The sequence below is a fragment of the Callorhinus ursinus genome, unplaced genomic scaffold, assembly GCF_003265705.2.
Source record: "Callorhinus ursinus isolate GAN/ISIS: 27379988/994484 unplaced genomic scaffold, GSC_fseal_2.0 scaffold7, whole genome shotgun sequence".
Classification (NCBI taxonomy): Eukaryota; Metazoa; Chordata; class Mammalia; order Carnivora; family Otariidae; genus Callorhinus; species Callorhinus ursinus.
In genome coordinates, this window is record NW_027397069.1 from 5,899,629 (window position 1) to 5,926,765 (window position 27,137).

The window sequence follows — 27,137 nt, forward strand, 5'->3', positions numbered from 1 at the left end:
TAGAATAAGGACGTAACCAAAAGTCCCTCTGCTATAGATAAGAGTTGACGCCATTCACATTTCCAAGTGAATAATTGAAGCAACTCACCTAAACACATTAGATGAAGGGAGTAATAGGAGAGAGGTGTATATAATAAGTTATTGGCTATTAACCCTATTTGTTCTTATCATACTGACAGTTGGTAAATTGCACATAAAAAAGAGGCTTTTCTACTATAATAGAGGAAGGGGAGACTCTCCTCCGTTCCATCCCACTAACAGCCAGCATATATTCCTCACTCATCCTGGTAGTGGTCACTACTGCACTTTAGAGAAAACTGCCCCTGTCACTGTCTGATGCCTTCACTACAAATAAGCCCATCTCAGACAGAAGGAACAATTCTAGCATTCCTGGGAAAACCCCAACCTCCAGACACTCTCCACGTGCCATGAAAAGTAGATCTGTAGCCATTCATTTACTTAATTGCTCTGATCAGAAAAGTTAATTAATCTTCTCTTACCTCCCCAAAGGCAAAATCATTATATCCTGAAATAGTTAGCTCCAAGGGTGTTGGGGAGACACTTTATCTTTCTGGACATAAAGTCAAGTCACATGGGGCTACCTGGTTCCTGGAGGGATTTTATTTATGCACCAGAAGGATTAAGAATAGCTGCCTCTTTCCCCTTTATAAGCAGAGATAAATCATTTTTGAATCCCCCCTCACCTATGGCGTGTCCACTACTTAGATAGGAAAAATCCCCATTGGCTTTTATATGTCACCCAGAGGTAAGCAATGGTACAAGGGGTTGACACACTGATATTTACTGAGCAATAATAAGAAATCTCCCTGAGCTTCCAGGTTGGTAAACACGTGGAGGTTCAGGGAGAGGGGCATCCAGAGAGGCCATGGAAAAACTCTGCACCCTTCCCCCACGCCTCGCTCTAGGCACCTCTTCCATCTAGCTGTTCCTGAGTTATGTCTTTTCATAATAAACCGCTAATGAAGAGTCACTTGTTTCTAAAAGTCGTGGGAAGGCATGGTGAGGAAGGGAGTCAACCGCACACACCACAAATTCCATTTTTTTAGACATGGTATGGCTTTGACGCCCAATGACAAGTGCAAGATAATAAGCACTGAAGGAAGCAGTTCTCAACAGAAATAAGCCTTGCCCTGCACCATGGATTTAGTCAGTCAGATTCCCAGGGGCTGAACTTTGCCTTGGCATGGAGTATAGATCTCCTTTGCCAATGGCGTTGAGTATGCATGGCAAAGGCTCTGGGCGGAACACAGGACACTCCCCTCCTAAGCCTATCCGGAGTTGCAACATTCTGAAGGTGTTTGCCGCTGGGCTGAGAAAAGAGCACAGGCCTCGGCCTGCTGTCGTCTGGATTTAACACAGGACATATTGGATTGCTGGTTTCCTGCACTGCAGAGCAGCTGTGTTTCTCATTCTGCTGGATTCTGTGTTGGTCTCCACGCGTCAGAGGAAGCAACCCCTCTCCCAGTTGGGAAGGAGTGGCCTCCTCTAGGAGAGAGTCCTTGCCAGTCAACCCTACCTCCGCTCCTGGTTGTCCCTCGAAGCTCTGTGCCTGTCCACGCAGTCTATTTTATTTTTAATGGCTCCCAATATTGGAGGGTACACCAAGACCTGTCAGTGTCCCAAAGGGTCCATCTCAGTCAGCACCCAGATTCAGACTGGCCGGAAGCCAGCCCCTCAAACAGCAGCTTCCTAAAGTGTGCAAAAAATACGGGCCTGTGGCGTCGCAAGGGTCAGTCCTGCAGGCACCCAGAGCCAGCCCCGCAAGGAGCAGCCCCCGGGCTCCAGCGGCAAAGGGGGAAGAGAGGACTCTCCCCCGCCAACACCTAGGCCCCCCGCGCAAACCGGATGCCATGTTAAACTGGGACCCGGATGTACCAACCGCTGCCCGGACACAAATGAGCGCAGACAGAAAACCAGAGCCTCGGGAGTAAAAACCTAGCCCAGATGCAAACCCGGCAGGCAGCAAGCGGAGCCCCCCCCCCCCCGCCCCGGAGACACAGCCCTGAAGGGAGGACAGCGCGGGGACACCCGTGTGTCAGCCCAGACGCCGCTCGGTCAACAGAGGCCGCCGAGGCGCTGTAGGGTGAGTCCTCACATGGGCTGGGGTCTTGGGGCTCCAGCGGGAGTCTGGAGGTGGGAGCTGGGGTTTGCAAGCTGGAGGCTTGGGGCCTTGTCCCTCAGGTGCAGGTCTTAAAAGCTGGGGCGCCAGACGTGAGCTCAAAGCGTTGCCCCTCGGGGCCTCCACTCGCTTGCAGGGGCAGCGGCCCGCCGAGGACCTCACCCCGCCACCCGGCAGCCGCTCCTACCTGCTTCCGGGCGCGCTCTTCCAGGTGCGGTGCTCCAGACGACCTGGTTGCACAGCGCGGAGACGTCCGTGGCCCCCTGCGTCGCCATGTTGCGCGGGCAGCTGCGCCAAGTGTGCGGGAGTCCGGCTCCAGAGCCCCCACCAGCCGGGTGGCGGGGACAGACAGCGAGGACCTCTCTCGACTCACAGCCCCCGGTGGGGTCCTGTCACCCTCACGCTTGGGGGATGCCGATTTTCTTCCCTCCTCTTACACTGCTCGGCCCCGCTCTGCAGAGGAGTTAGTAAAAGGGGACCAAACACGTGACTGGGGACCAGTGCTAAGACCGCGGGGGCCCTTGAGCTGCAGAAAGCAAGCTGCTGCATCGCTGTGCACTTTTACGGGTTAGTAAAGAAATAATCCCGAGAGAGGACAAAGTCTCTGAAAAGTTGATTGATGATCTGATTATAAAATCGTAGTTTATGGAGTAAAAACTGTAGCTTGCAATGGAAGATGATCCTATTATGAAAAAAAAGGGGGGGATCTCTGATCCAGAACACCTCATGTGTGCATTCTGAATGAAATTAATGAAGGTGAATATGAGAAACTCAACAGACACCTTTTAATTTTGTCTAGTTCCATCATTTTATTCAGAGTTTTTAATAGGATGAGTCCAAAAATCAGCCCGTTTCCACCCTTACCACTAACTTAGATATTCACTTGGTAGGAGAACCTAAAGCAAAGATGGTTCTGCTATGTTTTTCTATCCCATTATAAAGATGCTTTCCCATCCCGCTGTAAAGACTGCTTTTTTCCTCCAGGTTTCCAAGGAGATTTCTAACATAATAATTAGTACAATATCAATAATCCTGACAGCAATAGGTATAAAAAATTTTTATTTCTTAAATATGTACGCTATGGTATGTTCCAGGCCTTCCCAGTCACCTGGGAAGGGTCAAAGCTAGTGAGAGCTATAAAAACAGTGACACAGGAATCTGGAGGCTAAAGGTCCATCAGGAAAATGTCCTCACCTATGGCTTTTTAAATGATATTTTGCTTTGTTTTATTTTTAGATCAATCAGTGCTTTCCTTTCTCTAGGGGAAATTAATAATAAATAATTAATTAATTATAGAAATATTATCTAAATATGCTTTTTGTCCCTCCAAGGGGAAAAAAAATCCTATGAACACAAAGCACTAGTTCTGTTTTTTGTGTGGGCTTTTTTCTTTCTTTCTTTCTTTCTTTCTTTCTTTCTTTCTTTCTTTCTTTCTTTCTTTCTTTCTTTCTTTTTCTTTCTTTCTTTTTTTGTGTGTGTGTTGGCGTGAAAGTAGCAACAAAGGTTTTCATATGTTGTCTCAAAAATTCTGTCTTTTGAGGCCCTGTTGGTTTTCTCAAGCCAAAGGCAGGCAGGAACCAAAAAGCTCATAGTCCTTGGAGTGTGTTCAGCTACCTCAAACCCCCCAAACAAAGCGAATAGATGAAAGCAGTCCCCTTGTTCCAAAGACAACTAAGGTCTTTCTGAAATGGAAATGAATTCTCAAATTCTCCCTTCCTGCACCTTTCACAGTATTAGTAACTGCTGTAACTTTTGGAGAGCCAGCTCTGTGCCAGGCCTTGTTAGTTATCCTATTACTAATCCCCATAACTGGATGAGGTCATTATTATTCTTATTTTATTTTTTTTAAAGATTTCATTTATTTATTTGATAGAGAGAGACACAGCGAGAGCAGGAACACACGCAGGGGGAGTGGGAGAGGGAGAAGCAGGCTTCCTGCCGAGCAGGGAGCCCGATGCAGGACTCGATCCCAGGACCCCAGGATCACAACCAGAGCAGAAGGCAGATGCTCAATGACTGAGCCATCCTGGTGCTCCTATTATTCTTATTTTATAGATGAGAAAGGCTGCATATAAGTAATATACACAAAGCCATTGATGAGTAAAACAGTAAGCTGAGATTGGAACAAATGGCCTAACCCAAAGTCCAGGCTTCTTCTTCTGTGTCTCTTGTTTGGAAGCCTCCCTGTCTAATACTATCTAGTGAAATCTGGTGAAAGGTTTATTGGTGTGGTTGGTTTGTTTTTTATGATGATTAATTGGTGAAGCATCAATAATAAAGCCATTTGAAAGTTTTGGGGTTCTAACATATAAGGACACTTACTTTATGACAAAGCAATGCAAAGCAATTTTAGGGTGTAGGTTAGTTAGATAGCCACATGGGAAACAAAGCATATCTATTCCCTATACCTCACACCACACAGAAAAATCTTTCCCAGAAAGATCTAAATGTGAGAAGTAAAATGAGAGTTTAGAAAAGATAAGATAGAAGAATATATTTGTTGCCTTGACATAGGAAAATTTTTCTTAGGACACAAAATATAACCTTTAACCTTAATTTAAAAACTGAATTAACAAAAAAAGTTGCAAAATACAAATAGTCTGAGAGTTGAATAGGCTTTTTCAAAAAAATATTCAAATGACCAATAAACATATTAAAAGGAGCTTAACTTCATTAGTCACCAGGGAAAATGAAGTGTAATATCATTGTACACCTGCCAGAAAAGCTGAAATTAAATAGAACTTAACAGAAATTTAATAGATAGTTGGCAAGAACATGGAGCCACTTAAACATTCATACGTTGCTGGTAAAAGTTTACATTGGTACAATTGCTGTGAAAACTGTTAATGTTCATCAATGGTGAACCTCTGCCTATGACACAACAATCACACTCCTAAAATCTATCCCATGGAAATATATACATAACACTACAATAGATATGTACAAAAAGATTCAAAGCAGGGCTGTCCATAAGAGTCCAAACTCAGAACCATTCATGTGTCTACCTATAGTAGAATGGGGAAATACATTTAGGTGTATTTATTCAATGAAACATTATACAGCAATGAAAATGAATATAACTACATACAACAATATTGAATCTCATAAATATAATCTTAAGCAAAAAAATAGTTAATATTGTATAATTCCATTTATATAACGTCTTAAAATAGGCAAAACTAATTAAGGGAATAGATGAGAAGGGGGCTCCTAGAGTACTAAGAATGTTCAATTTCTTGATTTGGGTGGTAGTTACAAGGGAATGTTCACTCTGTGAAACTTCTCTGAACTATACACTTAGAATATGTGTACTCTTCATAGGTATGTTATTCATCAAAAAAAAAGTTTATTAGAAATAAAAAGGGAGAATTGGCTAAGCATAAGTGGACACATTATTAAAAGAACGGGCTGGGCAAAAACCAACAGAACCAAGGGAGAAGAGGAAAAAAAAAAAAAAAAAAAAAAGCACTGTGACCTTGGAGAGATTAGCCTTCTGAGAATGACAAAGTCAAGCAACAATGTCAGGGAGCCAAGAAAGGAGAAGAGAGAGGAAAGAGACAAGGTGGTGAAGACTATTCAAGAGAAAATACAAAGCAGAAGGCTCAAGTAAAGATCGTTTTTAAAAATGAAATTTGAGTGTGTCTGAAATCACAGAAGATAGAGTTTCAAAAGCATTAGTGAAAGAAGGAAAACAAAGAAAGAAAGGGATGGATGAATGCTTGAATGAAATAACAGTTACTGAGGGCTTACCCTGTATCAGAAACTGCTAGTAGCGAATTTCAGATAAAAAAGAAAAGGAAAGAAAGGAGAAGAGAAGAAAAAAGAAGAGCATTTCTGCTTTGCTAAAATCATCTGGCTACGGGCTCAATTGATGAAGACTCAAGTGTTCATCGCATATACACTTTACTAGTGGGTCAGGTGAAGTCACACATCGGGCAAAAACAATCTCATCTATAAGAAGCATAGGAGAGACCAGCTGGATTTGAGGTAGCTTGGTGCAAACTCCTCTCAAGGTTTGTATTAGTTAGCTAGGGATGCTGTGACAAAATATCACAAACTGCACGGTATGGAAAAAACCAGAAATATATTGCCACAGAGTTCTGGAGGCTAGAAATCCAAAATCAAGGTGTCAGCAGGGCCGTGCTCTCTCTGATGGCTCTAGGGAAAATCTTTCTTTGCCTTTCCCAGCTTCCAGGGTTTTCCAGCAATCCTTGGCATTCCTTGGCTTATAGATGCCACTCCAACCACATGACCATCTCCTCCCTGTGTGTCTGCACAGCATCTCTCTGTTCATGTCCGTCATCACATGACCATCTCCTCATAAAGGTGCTGGTCATATTGGATTAGGGACCCACCCTACTTACTCCCATACGACCTCCTCTTAATTACATCTGCAACTACCCTATTTCCATTAAGGTCACATTCTGAGGTACTGGGGATTAGGACTTCAACATACCTTTTTTTGTGGACACAAATTAACCCCTAACAAGGGTACATTAGGATTGCCACAAACCATTAATCATATCTTCTCTTAAAAGGAATGTAAGTAGTAGGTGAGCATAAAGAAGGTAGGTCACCTGAGCCCAGGTTGTGTTCCTGAGCCACACCACTTTGCTCTTCCAGATCTCTTTAATAACCCAGTATACATTCCAGTATCTGAAGGGCTAGGACACAGTGTGACAAAGAGGTCAACGAGGCAACTCCTATGCTAATCCATATTGTGTATTTTTGTGTTCCAGTTGCTATGGCTACATAACAGATGAACCCAAAACTTTGTATGATGAAATAACGAGTAGTATGCTCACAGAAGGACACAACGGGGACAGCTTATCACAGCTCACAATGTCTAGGGCTTTAGCTCAAAGACTCAAAGGCTAGAAGATGGAATCGCGTGAAGTCTTAATTCACTTACGGGTCTAATGGATGATACTAGCCAAGATCTTGGCTGAGATTGTCAGCAGAAATAACAGTGCATTGCTTCTCCATGTGTCCTAGGCTTCCTCACGGGGAACAATGGCATATTTCAGAAATTAAGAAAAGTAGGTTAACGGGAGAGATGGAGGCAGAAATAGTACTAGCTGAGACAAGCAGAGGCTGTGATCATCTGAGCTTCTGTAGACCATGTTAAGAATTTTGGACTTAGTTCTAAGGGCACCAGGACACTTTTGAAGTGTTTTAAGGAGGACAGTGATACAATCAATGTAATATTTTATAAAGACCACTTGAAGATGATGAATGCGTTAGGCAGAAGGGGACAGGAGGGGAATCTGGAAGACCATTTCAGAGGATTAGATCAAGAAGGGAAACTGAGCACCCAATTTAAGAAGAAATTTTAAAGTAAATTCCTAAAAGATGAAATGCAAATAAGATACATTTCACAGGGAAAATCAGAGCCCAAGAGAGATCAAGAGAAGCTTCTGGCTCTGAGCCAAGGATCCGAGCAGTGGGACGGGCCCTGGGTACCTCGCAGGATGATAGTTACAGAACTGCAGCTACTCCTGCCCCCTCCAGCCTTGGGTGGCCACAGCAGCGGTTGGTTTTATTTTGTTCAGTTGCTGGATTCCTCCAGTCTATAAGGGCATCTGGCAAATAGTTGTTGCTCGTTGAGGACTGATGACTGAACAGGCATGGCTCCCAGGTGGCTACAAGCTCCAAGGAGGAACGGGGATCCCACAAAAGCAAAGAACAAATTATCCAAATAATACCTCCCCCCACCACCACTACAGTCACCTGCTGCCAGCTAAGTGAAACAGAGCAGGCAGGAGACCAGTCTCAAAAAGAGTAACGGACAACCAGGAATCAACAGACACGTGAGGAAAACCAAACCGGTGAAAAGAGGACCCAAGCCTGTGAAAGGGAAAAACAAAATCGTTAATATAGCAAACAGAAGACTTTAAAGTAAGTGGAATTTATAACCTCAAAGATTTTTGAGAGGAACTAATGGCCAGGACAAGCTGAGGGAGGCCTGGTCTAAGGTGCTGGCAGTGAGCACAGAGGGAGACACTGGGAGATTTTAAACTGTATCAGAGGCCGGACTGATAGCACTTGGCAATTGATCGAAAGTGGAAGGTGACAAAGGGGGAGAAGTAAAGACTAACCAGGTTTCTGCTGGAGGAATTAGGTAGAATGTGGTGTGCTTACTGATACAGGGGCTCTAGTGTTATAGACCAGATGTTTCCCCGCAAAATTCATATGTTGAAACCTAACTCCCAATGTGGTGATACCTTCATGTATGGGACAAGTGCCCTTATCAAAAGGACCCCAGAGAGCTTCCTCACCCCTTCCACATGTGAAGAAGACAGCCGTCCATGAACCAGGAAGCAGGCTCTCACCTGGTGCCTTGATCTGCGATTTCTAGCCTCCAAAACTGATACTTAAGTTTCTATTGTTTATAAACGGCCTTGTCTCGGGTATCCTGTTATGGCATCCCAAACAGACTAAGACAACTGGAAAAGCAGATTCTGGAGAGGAATCTCAGGAAGTCAGTTTGGAGAGTGTTCAGCTGGTTGGCAAAGCCCATTAGACATCTAATGGAGGAGCGGAGGTGCTATTGGCTGTGTGTTTGGCACTCGGAAGAGATGTGTAAGCTAGCTATAAGTTGGGGAATGTAACTCTACGTAAAGCATCACTGAAGCGAAGAGCGTGAATGAGGTGGTCTGGGGTGTGAGCAAGAGTGAGACTAGCAGAGGTCATAGAACGAACGTCCTGTTTCCGAGGAAACCATATGGGGGGAAAGAGTTTCGCAGAGAATAAACAGAAGGCTCCATGAAAAACCAAATCGCCTGTAAAACTTTTAACTTTCCATTTTCAGTTGTTCCTTGGTGGGGGCCACTACTTCACATAAAACAAACTGTAAAGTGGGGACCAGAGCAGTATCAGTCCCAGGTAGTTTGCTATGAACATTAAGTAAGATGATGCTCAGTGACCACTTAGCTCAGCAGTGGACATGGAGTAACTGGTCAGCTCAAGAGTTACAGTATACTCAAACACAGTTGACAAAGCCAAAAAGAAAGTTCTCTCCCCAGGTTCCCCCAGAATGCATAATATACCTGAAAACTGCTTTCTTCAAAATTACGTTCATTCATTTTAGGTTCATTAGGTTTTAAAAAATTAAAATAGAATGATGCAGGAGGTTTTTGTTTGCTTAAATAGTGGAAATCTTGTACGTGTATTTTATATTGTAGAGGTTTTGCTTTGAAAACACACAAAAAACGTTAAATTTATCTTGTATGAAAAATGAGAAACGGAATATCTGTCACACTGAACATTCAGTTGCATGTCACAACAATAATTTGTACAAAGTGCATTTTACATTACCTTTCCTCACGTGCTTATTTGATTCTAGATGCACTCAATAAACGCTTCTCTCAGTAACTCCGTTACAAAGCCTGTGTAACAAAACCAAAAGCAACTTGGATTTTTGTTGGTGTTCCCCAGAACTGTTTGGCAGAATTCTCTTACATGTGTAGATTGTATGTTTTAATTTGCAATCAAGATAAACAGAAAACTGAAATTTGAATCAGGCTCAGAACAAAACAGCAAGATTTTTGCTCTGCTGTGAACAATCAGGCAGTTTTTTTCCATGCCATTTCCATACCACATATCCAACAGAACACATTCAAAGGAAAATCAAGAATTAATTTCAAAGAATGCACAAACCTATACTGTTATTTTGTCTAACTCTGAATGAGAACCCTCATCTGCCAAAGCTGGTGTCAGACTGAAAGTAAAGAGGACATGGGGGATGAACCATTTCTGTGTCAGGGGTCATCTTAGCTGAATTCAGAGGAGCACAACAATTCCAACTTAAAAGAAAGAAAGAAAAAAGCCGCAAAAAGCAAATTATTTTTAAAAGAGAATTTCACTGAATTTTAATTTGTTTCAACAAGCTATTTCTTCCGTTTTTCACTGCTTTCTTTGGAATGATGTGGCCCATGCTGGCGCTTCCCTGCCTTCTAGTTTCTTCTCCTTTCTTCAGTTTATAAACAGAACCATACTCTTCAATATTCTTCATATTCCTCAAAGGCTCCTTTCTCGTGGCTATAATGCTTCCCTTTTGCCTTTTTTTCGTTTTTTAAAGAGTTAAATTCAGTTAACATATAATGTATTATTTGTTACAGGGGTACAGGTCTGTGATCCATCAGTCTTATGTAACACCCAGTACTCATTACAACACATACCTCTCCAATGTCCATCACTCAGTGACCCCATCCCCTCACCCCCCTCCCCTCCAGCAACCCTCAGTTTGTTCCCTAAGATTAAGAGTTCCTTTTGCCTTTTTAATCAAACTGAGATGTAAAATCAAGCTGAATTTCCCATTAATAGATATGATCATATTAATAAACATGAAGCCTTTCCTGCTGAGCATCCAACCCTTCACTGGCCATCCGGGACTCTGGTGCTTGCTACCTTTCTTCTGACTCTAGCAAAACAAACTCTGAGCCTTATCAGTAGGACCTCTTCCCTCACCCACCTTTGTTCCACGTCCATTTGATCGTATGTCCACCTTCCAAGTACCTCGGGTCATCCTAGAACCTCACAATACTGTTTTTATTCGGTGAATAGCAAATTGAAGAGCGTTAGGTGTACCACGACCCTATTTTTATAAAATTTTTTTTGAAAAGATATAATCAGATATGTATTAAAAAGTTGCAGGATTCTGCTCAACAGTATTGGAAGGGGTGGTAATATGGAAGACTGTCACTCTTACCTGTGATGTATTTGTGATATTTAAACATTGTATGTATTCATACATCTGTAATCTTTCAACTGAAGAGGAGTTATTCTAAGACTACCTCTTCCATGAAATTTTATCAGAATCCTCCTTCTTAACTCCACATATTCCCATCACTTCAGTAATGTTTTTGACAGCTGGGTGTTTTGTCCACTGTTTATATGTATATGTGTGATTATATTGTGTCCACTGTTTATATGTATGTGTGTGTGTGTGTGTGTGTGTGTGTGTGTATACATGTATATATATTCCTTCTTTCTTTTTTTTCTTTGTGTTATTGTTTTTCTTCCTTGGGTTAAAAATCTCCTTAAGACTAAGGTAAGTTTTATATCAGAGAACAGACAAGACTATCTACAATTAAAAGACAGAGATGTCTATTTTAATATTGCCCAGAGCCTAGTTTGCAATAGACACTCTTGAATAACTAAGAGTGAGGAGAGTAATGAATGAACCACATTAGCACTTGGACCTATGTAAAACCTGCTTTGATATTCATTTGTTCTTCAGCAGTTTGTATATTTTCTCTGAAACATATATAAAAGGTATTAAATTATACTGGTCCCAGTAATTCCTGGAAAACGTCCTTGTCTTTGTTTGCAGCTGCCAAAGTTGCCAAAGCCAGATTTTCTTACCAATAATTTCAGTCATTCCTGACAACTGGTTGAAAACCCAGGACCCTTTTCAAAAGATCAAAAGATGTGGCGATTTAAGAATTGCCATGCTAATGGAAGCTCAGTCGGGGTCAATAGTGACATATCCCACTTAGCTTTCTCAGACTGGATGAAACAAGATTTTACAGCTTTTTATTAACGCCTGCCTTTCCAGCCTTGTATTTGTCTATCAACAGATAATTGAACTTCCAACGACTGGAGACAAACTATCTTTTCTTCTTTCCAAATGAGAATTTGTAGGGGTTTTCTGGTCCCATTTGCCACCAAGTGCACATCAGAAGATGAATATCCTAGCGGGAGGTCAATGATAGCTGAGGAAGAGAGGCCCACTGCCCGCCCAGCAACATAACCGGCAGAAGGGCCTTCCCCAACTCGAGTTGCCATGGCAAACGGTCTAATGAAAAGTGCTTCCATCTGAATTCATCACTAGAGGGTGATTAGAATGTAAATAATGGTGAGATATGTAGGCGATAGCATTTTTCTATTAAAAGAAACACCCATGAAAAGCACATCCTAGTTGGATAGTCACTTGCTATAGGTGTGGCTCCTGTTTGTCACGCATGAGAGCCCTGAAGCTTTTTACAAAACCTACTGTTTTCCATTGGATCTTTCTGTAAACTTCCATTATATGGCATGAAAAATAGGCAACAATTAAGGCTATTTAAAATTTAAATGTAGCTTGGGCAAGAAGAGCGAAGTCTGTCATTTTCCTTGCTGTAGGGTATGTGTAGAGTATGGGTTAGCATCTGTCCTCAGTAATTCCTCCAGTTCAGTTATGACACATTTGGAAACTGCAGAGATATACGAGGCATTATTTGAATCACAGTTTTATTTATCTATTTACTGAAGCTGAAATTCAAGATGTCAATTCCTAACTAAAAATGGGAATTTTATATTTTTCATTCCCATCTATAAAATGCCCCCAGCATTGAAAACCAGATGGCTCCTTGCTGTAACATAACTTTCGTTACAAATTTTGCCTCCTGCGCTACCCAAACCCCCTACCACAGGGACCTATATCTCCCACGTTAGGAAAAGTGATACTCCAGTGTTTTGGAATTAGGTAAGCAGAACGGATAGAGGCATCAGCACATTTAGTATTTCAAAGAGAAAAAGGCTGGTATTTTTTCAGCATTCATTTATGTCTTTGTGCTTATGTTCATTCAATTAGTACTGACTGAGCACCTGCTATCAGTGCCATCTCTACGTAGACCAGAACTGGGTGTGTCAATGAAGCCTTATGTGAATGGCACAAATGTATGAGGTTATTTTCTTGAAGTCTGTCACCGTTGTCTTTGTCCAAGATCTCACAAGAGATAATGAGTCTCATTATGTAACTCTGCCTAAGCATCACAGTTGACACTGCAAAATAACTTTAGTTCTCTGATCTAATTATCCCAAGATTGCAGCAGTGAGTCATTGCTACTATTATGGCACATTTGTGAGAATTGCAAAATGGCACCCTGTGAGTGAATAAATTACAAAAGCAACCCCTTTCTTGGGATTTTAGCCCCCACCTACACCCTCTACTAGGCTCCTTTGAGCATGTGCTATCTGCTCGTTCCCTCTCATTGTCACCCACTAGTCCAGACCTGGCCTGACCTCACCCAGCAGGAGCCATTTTTGCATATCCTGTATCTCTGCAGACGGATGCTATGTTGGAGCATTCTACCTCCAGACAGCTCTTCTCCCAGACAGGCTGAGCTAATCCTTAACTGCTTATGGCTGCCACACTCCCTTCCTCTTTGGTCCAAAAATGTACCTGGCTTCCCAGGTATTTCCTGAAAGGTATCTTGGTTGAGTCTTAAAAATTTTCTCAGTGGATTTTTCTTCCCTGTTCAGAGACCCTCTGTAACCCAGAATGCCTTACTTAGGGTCTAATAATGCAGGTGACCTTAATTCTTTACACAGCTTTCAGGATGTCTGCCTCACCCCCATCCTATACTTCTCCTAACTCTATTGATAGAAGGTAGAGCACACCATCTCCACATGTGACAGAAGGTGTGCTGCAAAACACATTCTCACAGATATTATCCTATCAGAACACAATGCTTATTATGCTAAAAGCATGGGTTTGAGAAAATTGGGGGAAGATGGTGGTTTGATCCCCTCTCTGCCTTAACACTCTGAAGCAGAAACACCAGTAAGGCTAGAAGAGTCTGGAGGGTGCACTGAAGCCATGGTTTCTCCCATCATCTCTGAAAGAGAAAGGAGTGTGGATGCTCTTCTTGCCAGTGTCCAGGGAGACCTTGGCTGGGAAGGACTGTCACTGGCCTCATGCTCAGGGAGACTTGGCAGTGTTCCACTTTCTTCACTGTTGGCTCACTAGCTTGACACTGCTCAGGAGGTCTCAACATCCTGACCAATGAGAGGGCTGAAGGAACACCAAAGTGATCAGGTTAAAAATATATAAACTTAGGGGCACCTGGGTGGCTCAGTCGGTTAAGTGTCTGCCTTCAGCTCAGGTCATTGTCTCAGGGTCCTGGGATTGAGCCCTGCATCGAGCTTTCTGCTCAGTGGTGAGTCTGCTTCTCCCTCTCCCTCTGTGATCTCTCTCACTTTTGCTCTCTCTCAAATAAATAAATAAAATCTTTATGTATATGTATTTGTATATTAAAAAAAAAAAAAAACTTGTATTTAAGAGGACTCAGTAGCCTGGGAAAGAGAGAGAAAGAAACAGGGAGGAAGGCCAGGCCATGGAATGTCTGGCTGGGGGGGCTCCCATTGGAGGAGAACTAAGGGAATACCTAAAGGATAACTTTTAACAGATACTAATGAGAACCCCCAAGAAGATTTAAGTAGAATATCTAAAACATGTTCTGGAAGTTGAAGAAAGAAAGAAAAAACTTTGATGCTATGGACTGAATTCCTTACCTCTCCACCATCCCCAATTCATATGTTGAAGCCCTAACCCCTGAGTGATGGTATTTGGAGATGAGGTCTTTGAGAGATAACTGGGTTAAGATAATGTTGTGAGGATGGGGCCCAGGCGATGGGATTACTGCCCTTGTAATAGACACCAGAGAGCTTGTTCTTTCTGTCTCTGCCTCTCTCTCTGCTTCTCTCTCTCTCTCTCTCTATCTGTGTGTATGTGTGTGTCTACCATGTGAAGACACAGAGAGACGACAGACATCTACAAGCCAGGAAGAGAGCTCTCACTAGAAACTAACCATGCTGGCACCTTGATCTTGGGCTACTAGCATCCAGAAAAGTGAGAAAACAAATACCTAGTCTATGGTATTTAGTTATGGCAGCCTGGACTGAGAAGACGTTTGATATCTTTATTTAAATATCCAATGTTTGGGGGCGCCTGGGTGGCTCAGTCAGTTAAGCATCTGCCTTCAGCTCAGGTCCTGATCCGATCAAGCCCCACATCAGGCTCCCTATTCGGCGGGGAGCTTGCTTCTCCCTCTCCCTCTGCCCGCCACTCTGCCTATTTGTGATCACTCTCTCTGTCAAATAAATAAATAAAATCTTTAAATAAATATCAAATGTATGAAGTGAAAAAGAAGGTGATCATAGCTGAGAACCAATTTAATGGTCCAAAAGATCAAGAGCTCATAGCCCAAAGGAAAAACACAATGAAAGGAAAATCCCAAGGGGAAACATAAGAGGTTTAGAAGAGCAATCAGGCCAACATATACCTCAGCAATAAGGGCAGGATTTTTTTTTCATACCTGCAAGGATTCAGGATATATACTATTAATGTTCCCTAGCTGAGGAAAATAGGAAAATTTAAGCAAATGCCAATTGACTGAGATCAGACACCCCAAAAAAGGAAAAGATGAGGGGAGAGAACACAATGATCCTTTCAATCTATAGCTACACTAAATGGTTAGTAGGGTGTCGGGAAATCTAGAATATGAATGTTATAGAAGAATACTTAGAAAACATATACTTAATGGAAATACAGAACATTTTAAAAATTATAATGAGATTATAATATACATCTTTCAGAATTTGACAAAGTACAGAAAAGTCAATAACGATATATGGGATTTGAATAATACAATCAACAAGAACAATTTAATAAGCACAGAGAGCTATGTTTTTCTACAAGCAGAGAATACAACTTTTCTTTTGTGTCTGTGTGACAAAAAAAGATCATGTGTTTAGCCATGAAGAAAACCTCCCCAAAGTAGAAGTCATATAAGCCATATTCTTGGTTCATACTCTAATAAAGTGAGAAAAGATTGATGACGAGATGGCCCCAAAATGTGCACTATTAGAATTAAGGAACACTCCTTTAACTGGCCCCTTTATCAGAAATATATCAAAATTTGTTTAAAACTTACCTGAAATGCATCCAAAATCAAGCTGAATTGGTGAGTTAACAGAAGGATGAGTAGTTCAATGTATATGTGATCTAATAAATGCAGCAAAATGTTCATTGGAGAATTTGATGTTGATGATTCTGTATGATTCTTTCAACTTTTCTGTACGTTTGAAATGTTTTACAATAAATACTGGAAGAAACATATCAAAATCAAAAATAATTATCTAAAAAGTATTGAAAGGAAGGTTTCATACCAAAACCATAGCTAAATATGTTTTCAAAAATATTATCAGGGTGCCTGAGTGGTTCAGTTGGTTAAGCTCCGAACTCTTGATTTCAGCTCAAGTCATGATCTCAGGGTTGTGAGACGGAGCCCTGTATCAGGCTCCATGCTCAGCGCAGAGTCTGCTTTAGATGGTCTTTCTCTCTCTCTCCCTCTGCCCTTCCCCCCCCAACTCACACACTCTTGCTCTAAATAAATAAATAAATAAACAAATAAACAAATAAAGAAAATATTTTAAAAATAATAATAATAGGGGCGCCTGGGTGGCTCAGTTGGTTAAGCATCTGCCCAGGTCATGATCACAGGGTCCTGGGATCGAGCCCCACATCAGGCTCCCTGCTCAATGGGGAGTCTGCTTCTGCCGCTCCCTCTGTCCCTCCTCCCTGCTTGTGTTCTCTCTTTCTCTCAAATAAATAAATAAAATAAAATAAATTTTAATAATATTATTATCAGGACTTCTAGAAAAGATGGTGAAGTAGGAAGATCCTAAGCTCACCTCATCCCATGGATACAACTAGATAACAACCACATTAGTGTAAATAACCCAGAAAATGACCTGAAGACTGGCAGAATACTCCCTACAGCTGACTGTAGAGAAGCCACATTGAAGAGGATAGGAAGGGCTGAGACATGGTGGAGAGCTAAATAGGCCCAAGGGCCTGTCCATGGGAAGGAGGGATGCTGCAGGCACAGAGAAGGGAGAGTCACAGACTCTCACAACAAGCACCTCAAGCACAGGGAACCCACAGAGGAAAGGTGAATCCCCATAACATGTGGCTTTGAAAACCAGAAGGGCCTAATTTCAAGAGTTCTTACAATCAGCGGGGCTTAACAGCTGGAACTTTAAAAATTGGCAGCTTAGTTCTGGGAAAACTGGGAGGGCAATAGGAAACTGAGCCCCCACCCTTAAAGAGACAGCACAACAAACAGGCCTGTGGAGATACAACATAGGAGAAGCAGTTTGAAAAACACCTAGGGTATATGGGGAAGAGATTTATTTACTAACTCAGAATGTGTGCTGAAGGGGCAGGGGTCTTTAGGAGACTTCTCCAGGAACAAAGGACCTGGTGGTGGGTGCCATTGCCCTCCCCAACTCCCAAGCCTAGACTCATAAGCATCTATGGGAACCAGCATAGCACCAACACTCTCCACCCAGCTTGCTAAAAGCACACCCCACCACTGAGCTCTCCTGAAGACATGTCCCCTCCAGCCTTTGGCAGGAATTTTCATCTGGGACATATTCCTCTGTCTCCTCATTTTGTCTAACTCTCCGTGTCTAGGTCGCTAGTGGCTACAGGTCCCCTCTTACAATAGACCTGCACAAACCTTGCTAACACCACATGCCCTGTCCCCATGTTCTCCTGCAAACCTGCTCTGCCCAATATGCCCTTGGCTGGAGCCCATTCAGAGTGGTGCCACAAGCCTGGTAGAATGCAAACAGCTCCAACAGGGACCAGCACCACTCCAAAATGACTCCTGCCCTGGGGAGATAGAAAGATAACCACACACACAAGTCCAACTCTAGCCCCAGCAGTGGGCTGGGAGCAAATATCTGATCTGAGTGCAGGTCCTGCCCACCAACCAAAGCTTCTCAGGGGACAACACAGGGAAAACCCCCTGCAGTTCAGTGCAAACACAGCTCTGACACACACCTGGTCTGACTCAACTCAAGCCCTAGGTGGCCACAGACTGGCCCTCTACAACACAGGGACCAAACCTTGCCCACAATAAGGCAAAGAAGCATTGCAGATGACTGCCCTGAAAGCAAACCCAGCTCAGCCACATTAGTAGGGTGCACACAACATACATAGGAGATAACCTAGACATGGAGAGTTAGACAAAATGAGGAGACAGAGGAATATGTCCCAGATGAAAGAACAGGGCAAAATCACAGCAAGAGAGCTAAATGAAATGGAGATAAGTAATATGCATGATAGAGAATTAAAGTAATGGTCATAAAGATATTCACTAGACTTGAGAAAAGAGTGGAGGAACTCAGTGAGAACCTCAACAAAGAGATAGAAAACATAAGAAAGAAACAATCAGAGATATAAAAAAACTCAAATGAAATTAAAAATACACTAGACAGAATAAATAGTAGACTAGAAGAAGCAGAAGAACAGATCAGCAACCTGGAAGAAGAGTAATGGAAAGCAATCAAGCTGAACAAGAGAGAGAAAAAATAATAATAATAAATGAAAATAGACGAAGAGACTTGGCAACACCACCAAGCACAATAACATTCACATTATAGGGATCCCAGAAGAGGAAGAGGAAGAAAGGGGAGCAGAAAAAAATTTATTTGAAGAAACAGTAATTAAAACATTCCTGAATCTAGGGAAGGAAACAAATCAAAATCCAGGAGTTATAGAGAGCCCTCCAAAAAAGCAACCAATGAGGACCACACCAAGACACAATTAAAATGGCAAAAGGTAGTGATCAGGAGAGAATTTTAAAAGAAACAGGAGAAAAGAAAACAGTTACATACAAGATGAAACTCCATGAGGCTATTGGCTGACTTTTCAGCAGAAACTTTGCCAGACAGAGGGAGTGGCTTATTCTCAAAGTACTGAAAGAAAAAAAAAACCTGCAGATAGATAATACTCTATCCAGAAAGGCTATCATTCAGAACAGAAGGAGAGATAAAGTTTCCCAAACAAAAGTTAAAGGAATTTATGACCACTAAACAAGCCCTACAAGAAATGTTGAAGGGCACTTTCTGAATGAAAAGAAAAGAACCTAAGTAGAAGTGAGAAAAGTAGGAAGCACAAAAGTAGTAAAATTAAGTATATTAAGTATGTCTATAAAGTAAGCTAAGTGTATCTTAAAAATCAGTCAAGGGGTTCACAAAATAAAAGGATGTAAAGTATGGGGATGGGGAGAGTAAAGAATACGTTCAAACTTAAGCGATAATCAACTTAATATAGATTGCTATATGCATAAGACGTTATATATAAACCTAATGCTAACCACAAATCAAAAACCTGTAATAGATATGCAGAAAAATAAAGGGAAAGCTGGCAAATATGTCTAAAGAAAGCCAGCAAACCATGAGAGAAGAGAGCAAGAGAAGAAAGGAACAGTGAAGAACTACAAAAACAACCATAAAACAAGTAACAAAATGCCAATAAGTGCATTCCTATCAATAATTACTTTGAATGTAAGTGGACTTAATGCTCCAATCAGAAGGCATAGTGTGATGGAATGGATTAAAACAAAAGCAAGACCCACCTATATGTTGCCTACAAGAGACTCATTTCAGACCTAAAGACACAGGCAGATTGAAAGTGAAGGGATAGAAAAATATTATCAGTCAAATGGAAGTGAAAAGAAAGCCAGGGTAGCAATACTTAAATCAGATTAAATAGATTTTAAAACAAAGACTGTAACAAGAGACTAAGAAGGACACTATATAATCATAAAGGGAACAATCCAACAAGAAGCTATAAAGAATTGTAAATATTTATGCACCCAACATGGGAGCACCCAGATACATAAAGCAGCTAATAACAAACATAGGGGATATAATTGATAGTAATACAGTAATAGTAGGGGACTTTGACACCCCACTTACATCAGTGGATAAATCAAACAGAAAATCAACAAGAAAATGGTGACTTTTGATGACACATTGGACCAGATGGATCTAACAGATATATTCAGGACATTCCATCCTACAACAGCAGAATACACATACTTTTCAAGGGCACATGGAACATTCTCCAGAAGAGATCACATGTTAGGCCACAAAACTAGTCTCAACAAATTCAAGAAGATGGAAGTCATACCATGCATCTTTTTTGACCACAACACTATGAAACTAGAAATCAGTCAAAAAAAAAAAAAATCTGGAAAGAAAACAAATACATGGAGCTTAAATAACATGCTACTAAACAATGAAAAGGTCAACCAAGAAACCAAAGAGGAAACCAAAAATACATGGAAACAAATGAAAATGAAAATGGAAAGGCCCCAAGTCTTTGGGATATAGCAAAACCTGCCCTAAGAGGGAAGTTTATAGCAATACAGGCCTACCTCAAGAAGCAAAAACTCTCAAATAAACAATATCACCTAACACCTAAAGGAGCTAGAAAGAGAAGAACAAACAAAACCCAAAAACAATAGAAGGAAGAAAGTAATAAAGATTAGAGCAGAAATAAACAAAATAGAGCTTAAAAAACAACAGATCAATGAAACCAGGAGGTGGTTCTTTGAAAAGATCAAAGAATTGATAAAACTTTAGCTAGGCAACAGAGAGACAGAGGGAGAAATCAAATAAACAGAATCAGAAAAAAGGAGGAGAAATGAAAACAAACACCCACCACAGAAACACAAAGGATTATAAGAGAATATTATGAAAAATTATATGCCAACAAATGGGAAAAACCTAGAAGAAATGAATAAATTCCTAGAAACATATAACCTACCAAAACTGAATCAGGAAGGAATAGAAAATTTGAACAGACCAACTACCAGCAGTGAAATTTAATCAGTAATCAAAAAACTTCCAACAAACAGAAGTCCAGGACCAGATGGCTTCACAGGTAAATTCTACCAAACACTTAAAGAAGACTTAATACCTGTTCTTCTCAAACTATTCCAAAAAGAGAAGAGGAAGGAAGCTTCTAAATTCATTCTATGAAGCCAGCATTATCCTGATGTCAAAACTAGATAAAGTCACTACCAAAAAAAGACAACTATAGGCCAATATCTCTGATGAACATAGATGCAAAAGTCCTCAACAAAATATTAGCAAACCAAATCCAATAATACATTTAAAAAATCATTCACCACAATCAAGTGGGATTTATTCCTGGGATGCAAGAGTGGTTCAGTATTCACAAAGCAACCAACATGTTACATCCATCAACAAGAGAAAGGATAAAAACCATATGATCCTTTCAAGATGCAGAAAAAGCATTTGACAAAGCACAACATCCATTCATGATAAAAACCCTTATCAAAGGAGGTTTAGAGGGAACATATCTCAACACAATAAAGGCCATATGTGAAAAACCCATAGTGAATGTCATACTCAATGGTAAAAAACTGAGAGTTCTTCCCCTAAGATCAGGAACAAGACAAAGATGTCCACTCTCACCACTTTTATTCAACATAGTACTAGAAGTCCTAGCCATAGCAATCAGACAAGAAAAAGACATAAAAGACATCCAGATTGGTAAGGAAAAAATAAAACTTTCACTTTTTGCAGATGACATAACACTATCTATGAAGAATCCTAAGACTCCACCAAAAAACTACTAAACAAATTCAATAAGGTTACAGGATACAAACTCAATATACAGAAACCCATTGCATTTCTATACACTGATAATGAAGTAGCAAAAAGAGAAATTAAGAAAACAATCCCATTTACAATTACACCAAAAATAATAAAATACCTATGAATAAACTTAAACTTAACCAAGGAGGTGAAAAACCTATACTCTGAAAACTATTAAACATTTATTAAAGAAATTGAAGATGACACAAACAAATGGAAAGATATTCCATGTTCAGGGATTGGAAGAACAAATACTGTTAAAAATGTTCATACTACCCAAGGCAATCTACAGATTTAATGCAATCCCTATCAAAATAACAACAGCATTCTTCACAGAACTAGAACAAATAATCTAAAATTTGTATGGAACCACAGAAGACCCTGAATAGGCCATGCAATCTTGAAAAAGAAGAAGAAAACTGGATTTTTCAAGAAATACTACAAAGCTGTAATAATCAAAACAGTATGATACTGGCACAAAAATAGACACACAGACCAAAGGAACAGGATGAAAGCCCAGAAACAAACCCAGGATTATATGGTCAATTAATCTTCAACAAAAGAAGCAAGCATATAAAAGGGATAAAGATAGTCTCTTCAACTAATGGTTTTGGAAAAACTGGACAGCTATATACAAAAAAAAAAAGTGTATCTAGACCACTTTTTACACCATACACAAAAATAAATTCAAAATGGATTAAAGACGTAAATGTGAGACCTAAACTCATAAAAATCCTGGAAGAAAGCACAGGCAGTAATTTCCCTGACATCGGCCATAGCAACATTTTTCTAGATATGTCTCCTGAGGCAAGGGAAATAAAAGCAAAAATAAGCTATTGGGACTACATCAAAATAAAGAGCTTCTGTGACAGCAGAGGAAATAATTAGCGAAACTAAAAGACAACCTACTGAATGGGAGAACATATTTGTAAATGATATATTCAATACAAGAGTTAGTACCCAAAATATATAAAGAACTTATACAACTCAGCACCCAAAAAACAAATAACCCAATTTAAAAATGGGCAGAAGACATAAACAGGCATTTCTCCAAAGACATACAGATAGCCAACAGACATGTGAAAAGATGCTCAACATCACTAATTATCCAGGAAATGCAAATCAAAACCACAGTGAGATATCACGTCACACCTGTCAAAATGACTAAAATAAAAAACACAAGAAACAAGTGTTGATGAAGAGGTAGAGAAAAATGAACCCTCATGCACTATTGGTGGGAATGCAAACTGGTACAGCCACTATGAAACACAATATGGAGGTTCCTCAAAAAATTGAAAATAGAATAACTATATAATCCAGTAATTCCACTACTATGTATTTACACAAAGAATACAAAAACACTAACTCAAAAAGATACACGCACCTCTGTGTTTATTGTAGCATTATTTACAACAGCCAAATTATAGAAACAGCCCACATGTCCATCAATAGATGAATGGACAAAAAAGATAGTGTAGTCTGATGATGGGTATTAAAGAGGGCACGTTCTGCATGGAGCACTGGGTGTTATGCACAAACAATGAATCATGGAACATGATGTAATGTATGGTGATTAACATAACAATGAAAAATTTAAAAAATATATATGTGTGTATATATATATATATATAAAAGAATATTACTCAGCCATGATAAAAGAATGAAATCTTGCCATTTGCAGTGACGTGGATGGAACTAGAGGGTATTATGCTAGGTGAAATAAATCAGAGAAAAACAAATACCACATGATTTCACTCATATGAGGAACTTAAGAAACAAAACAAACAAAAAAAAAAGACAAACCAAAAAATAGGCTCTTAAGTACAGAGAACAAACGATGATTATCAGAAGGGTTGTAGGTGGGGGGGATGGGTGAAATAGGTGAAGGGGATTAAGAATACACTTAATAAGGGCGCCTGGGTGGCTCAGTTGGTTAAGCAAGCGCCTTCGGCTCAGGTCATGATCCTGGAGTCCCGGGATCAAGTCCCGCATCGGGCTCCCTGCTCGGCAGGGAGTCTGCTTCTCCCTCTGACCCTCCCCCCTCTCATGTACTCTCTCTCTCTCTCATTCTCACTCTCTCAAAATAAATAATAAGTAAATCTTTAAAAAAATACACTTATTAAGATAAGCACTGAGTTATGTACAGAATTGTTGAATCATGATATTGTATACCTGAAACTAATATAACACTGTGTGTTAACTACTGGAATAATAATAATAATAATAATATCACCTTAGCTCTTATTATTTAAAGGGGTTCATTTATTTTCTTTATAAGTACTTTTATCAAGTAGATAACTATGTGCCAACCATTTCCCAAGAGCTTACATATATTAACTCATTTAAACTTCACAACAACCCATTTTACGGGTAAGAAAACTTAGCTCTAGAGAGTTAAAGTAACTTACCCAAGGTCACGCAGCTAGTAAGTGGCAAAGCCAGGCTTTGAACCAAAGTAGCTAGTGTTCAGTTCATGAACTTAATAACTACATTAGACTTCCCGTAAGTTTTTCAGTTTAAGGAAACAATAAAATTTGTCAAAAATAAAGGAAGAAAACATTTTAAAAGATAAAAGCTGAAAATAATTAAATAGAAAAGATAAAAAGTATGGAAAGAATGATAAAAACTAACACCTGTTATTTGAAAAGATTCCTGAAACAAAAAATCCCTCAAAAACATAATCCCCCAAAAAGAGAAAGCTAATATATAATTCTTAGGAATGAATAAATAGATTTAACTATAGATGTGAAGTATATTAAATTTCAAAAATATTAGATGCACTTTATAATAATACATTTGAATATCTAAAAACAAATTAGTATTACAGAAAGCAATCCAAGAAGTAGAACACCTCAAAAGACCAATACCAAGAGATGAGATTGGAACATTAAAGAGCTAGTATTTAAAAAGGCATATGGTCCATTTGGTTTTATTGCTACTTTCAAACTTTTGGATAAGAGGAAATTTTTATTTCTTAGCCTTTTGTAGACCTTAGAAAAAAGTAGAAGACATCCTTAATATGACCTTAATATGAATTTCAGAGAACTATGCACGTGTGTTTCCCTTTTATAAAGTAAACAAAAATGTAAGCCTTACATATGTGTATACGGGTTGTTCAAGCAAGATGTGAAAGGTTATAAACCAGGTTGCTAGTGTTATTTCAAGAGACTGAAAGTTGGGAGGAGTGGGGGTTTAAAAATGGGCTTTGAGTCAAACAAAACCAAGTTTGGATCCCAACTGTACCATCTCCTCTTTTTGTGACCTTGGGATTCTTAGATCTCTGTCTTCATGTGGGGTTATGATAATTAACAGTGCATTTAAAATGCCTGGTGGTAAAGAAACACTGGCTGTGGCAACTAGGATTCCCTTTTTCTCCCAATGTGCTTTTTGTAGTAATAAGAAATGAGTGTGTGTGCGTCCCTCAAGTTCACTTCTTTCAGTGTCAGCTGTTTCCTGAAATTCCTATTCTGCATGTTTGAAGTGGTACATAGGCTTTCTAAAGTCTCCTACATGGTATTATTAACTTGCAAATTTCCAAACTATGTCATTAAAAAAATCAGTTGGGAGGAGGCCTTTCAGCAAAGTCTAGATGCAACTTATGAAGGAGGGCTGTCTTCAAACAGATTTTTCCTGTTTCCAATTTTGCAAAAATTCACAAATCCATCCCCCACAAATGTGCAAAGAGAAAATATCTAGTCACTTGTTTTAGAGATATGGGCATAAGCCATGGCCACCATAGTCGCTGGCTCACTGACTCTAAAACATACCCAGTGCAGGAGTGGGAACACTAAAAGCAGTCATGTGGGTGTCTGGAGGTGAGAGTTGTTACTGGGTGTAGCCTGTTTCCTAGCGATTATACAGAATTAACCCAGAGGGTTGACCTCTCTGATGTCCTAGTCAATTGTGCTCCTCTCCAGGTTGACATGAAGTTACCCTTTACTGAAGAGTAGCAGGCAGTGCGCAGACCAAACCCTCTCAGCCCAAGGATGAAAATGTTTAATGGAAAGGTGCACACACTTCGTTCTGTTCAGCCCTTCTCTCTCTTGTAGAAAAAAATCCATCTACTCTACACAAAGCCAGCCTGATTGTTCTGTATCACCTTTTGCTTTTCTGTGTGATCACAAATTGATTGAGGGGTGACACATGCTAGTCACATCCAGGTAGAGCAGGTATAGGGAGCTGCTCGGTAGTTACTGAACTCATCCTTTGTCCTTTGAATAGATGGACACAATTGCTGTCCCCCTCCTGAGTATAGGGAACTTCCCACTCTTACCATAGATTGTCATGGTTCGTGTCTTTTATAATTAAATCCATCACCTCCTTTAGAGGAATTCTTTTGTTCTGGAAGAATAGACTCCTGATCATGTTGGCCAAAGGTGCTATAAACTAGAACACAATGACAGATCAATGACCACCTGGAAAATAAATGCTCTATGCCAACCTAAGTGCTCATGCTGTGTGTTTGTGTTCAATGCAGTCCAACACAATATTGAGGTTTTACAATATTCCTGACACATTACTTAGAGAAAACTGTTCTTCTGCCATAACATCTCCAGAATTGGAGATTCTGGAGAGAAAACTGTTCTTCTGCCATAACATCTCCAGAATTGCTTAAACTCAAGACAGCAAGAAAAATATATTTCTGGTTCTAACAGTGGATGTGAAGTTGTGACATTCACGCACAGAAAAAGACAGGTATCTTTTGAGGACCTGTGTGGTACAATTGGGACCACCATCTAGCTGTCAGGGGGCTGCCAGAGGGAAGAGAAAGAAAACCTTTGGTTGTGGCTCCCATCCTCAGGGAAGGGGAAATTGGGAGTGATGATTCTTACCATCTTATTGTGTACATGACCGCAGACTTCCAGCAACTCAATTTCTAACCTAATAACATGGTCATAAGCTCTACCTTGATATAATTCATCACCTATAATAGATTGGATTTTGTGTCCCACCCCCCAAAAAAATGCACATGTTGAAATTCTGACCCCCAAGGTGATTGTATTAGGAGGTGGGGCCTTCTGGAGGTGATTAAGTCATGAGAGCAGAGCCCCCACGATGGGATTAGTGCCCTTTATAAAAGAGAATTCAGAGAGTTCTCTCATCCCTTCCAACATGTGAGGTTACAAAGAAAAAAGTGTCTAGGAAGTAGACTCTCAGCAGACATCAAATATGCCAGTGCCTTGATCTTGGACTTCTTAGCCTCCAGAACTGTGAGAAATAAATGTTTGTTATTTATAAGCCACCGTCTATGGGTTTCTGTTACAGCATCCCCAACAGACTGAGACACCTGCTAAGGATGATATTTACGCTGCCAGGCAGATACCAAAGGCTAACATCAAGGCTTTACAAATGGGACTTTCACAGTTCTCACTGAGAAAAACCAAATGTGAAGCACAGTTTAATTTTTGGTAGAACACAAATGCCTTGCCGAAATCCATATTTCTTGCACACAATATATTGGAGCCAAGAAGTGTAAAGGAACTAGAGAGGGTAGAGGACAAGCTAAAGCCGTATCTTTTAGGGGAAGTGTCTCTAGAAACTGTTTTGTTCTGGAAATATGGGCCATATCTCCAAATGCCAAATTAACTGAGGGGATTAGCTCTATAATTCAAGGTTTCCAATTACTTTCACTAGAAAGAAATATCCTGCTGATTGTGCAGAAGTGTTTTCTGGGAGTTGAATAATGTGGGTAATTGCCTCAATTCTCGATTACATTTTGACTGTATCAGTGCCATCCAGTCAGCAATGT

The 27,137-nt window shown here is 40.3% G+C and overlaps 1 protein-coding gene across 2 annotated transcripts in view; it reads left to right on the forward strand.

Moving 5' to 3' along the window:
* Positions 1-1,780: 1,780 nt before the first annotated feature.
* Positions 1,781-27,137, forward strand: part of TMTC4 (transmembrane O-mannosyltransferase targeting cadherins 4) — a 136,072-nt gene continuing 110,715 nt past the window's right edge. Inside the window, exon 1 of one of the 2 annotated variants that reach the window (XM_073894332.1) lies at positions 1,781-2,104. The gene's annotated coding sequence lies outside the window, so the exon portion shown is untranslated. The remainder of the gene's footprint in view (positions 2,105-27,137) is intronic. The other variant, XM_073894334.1, reaches the window with a different exon arrangement.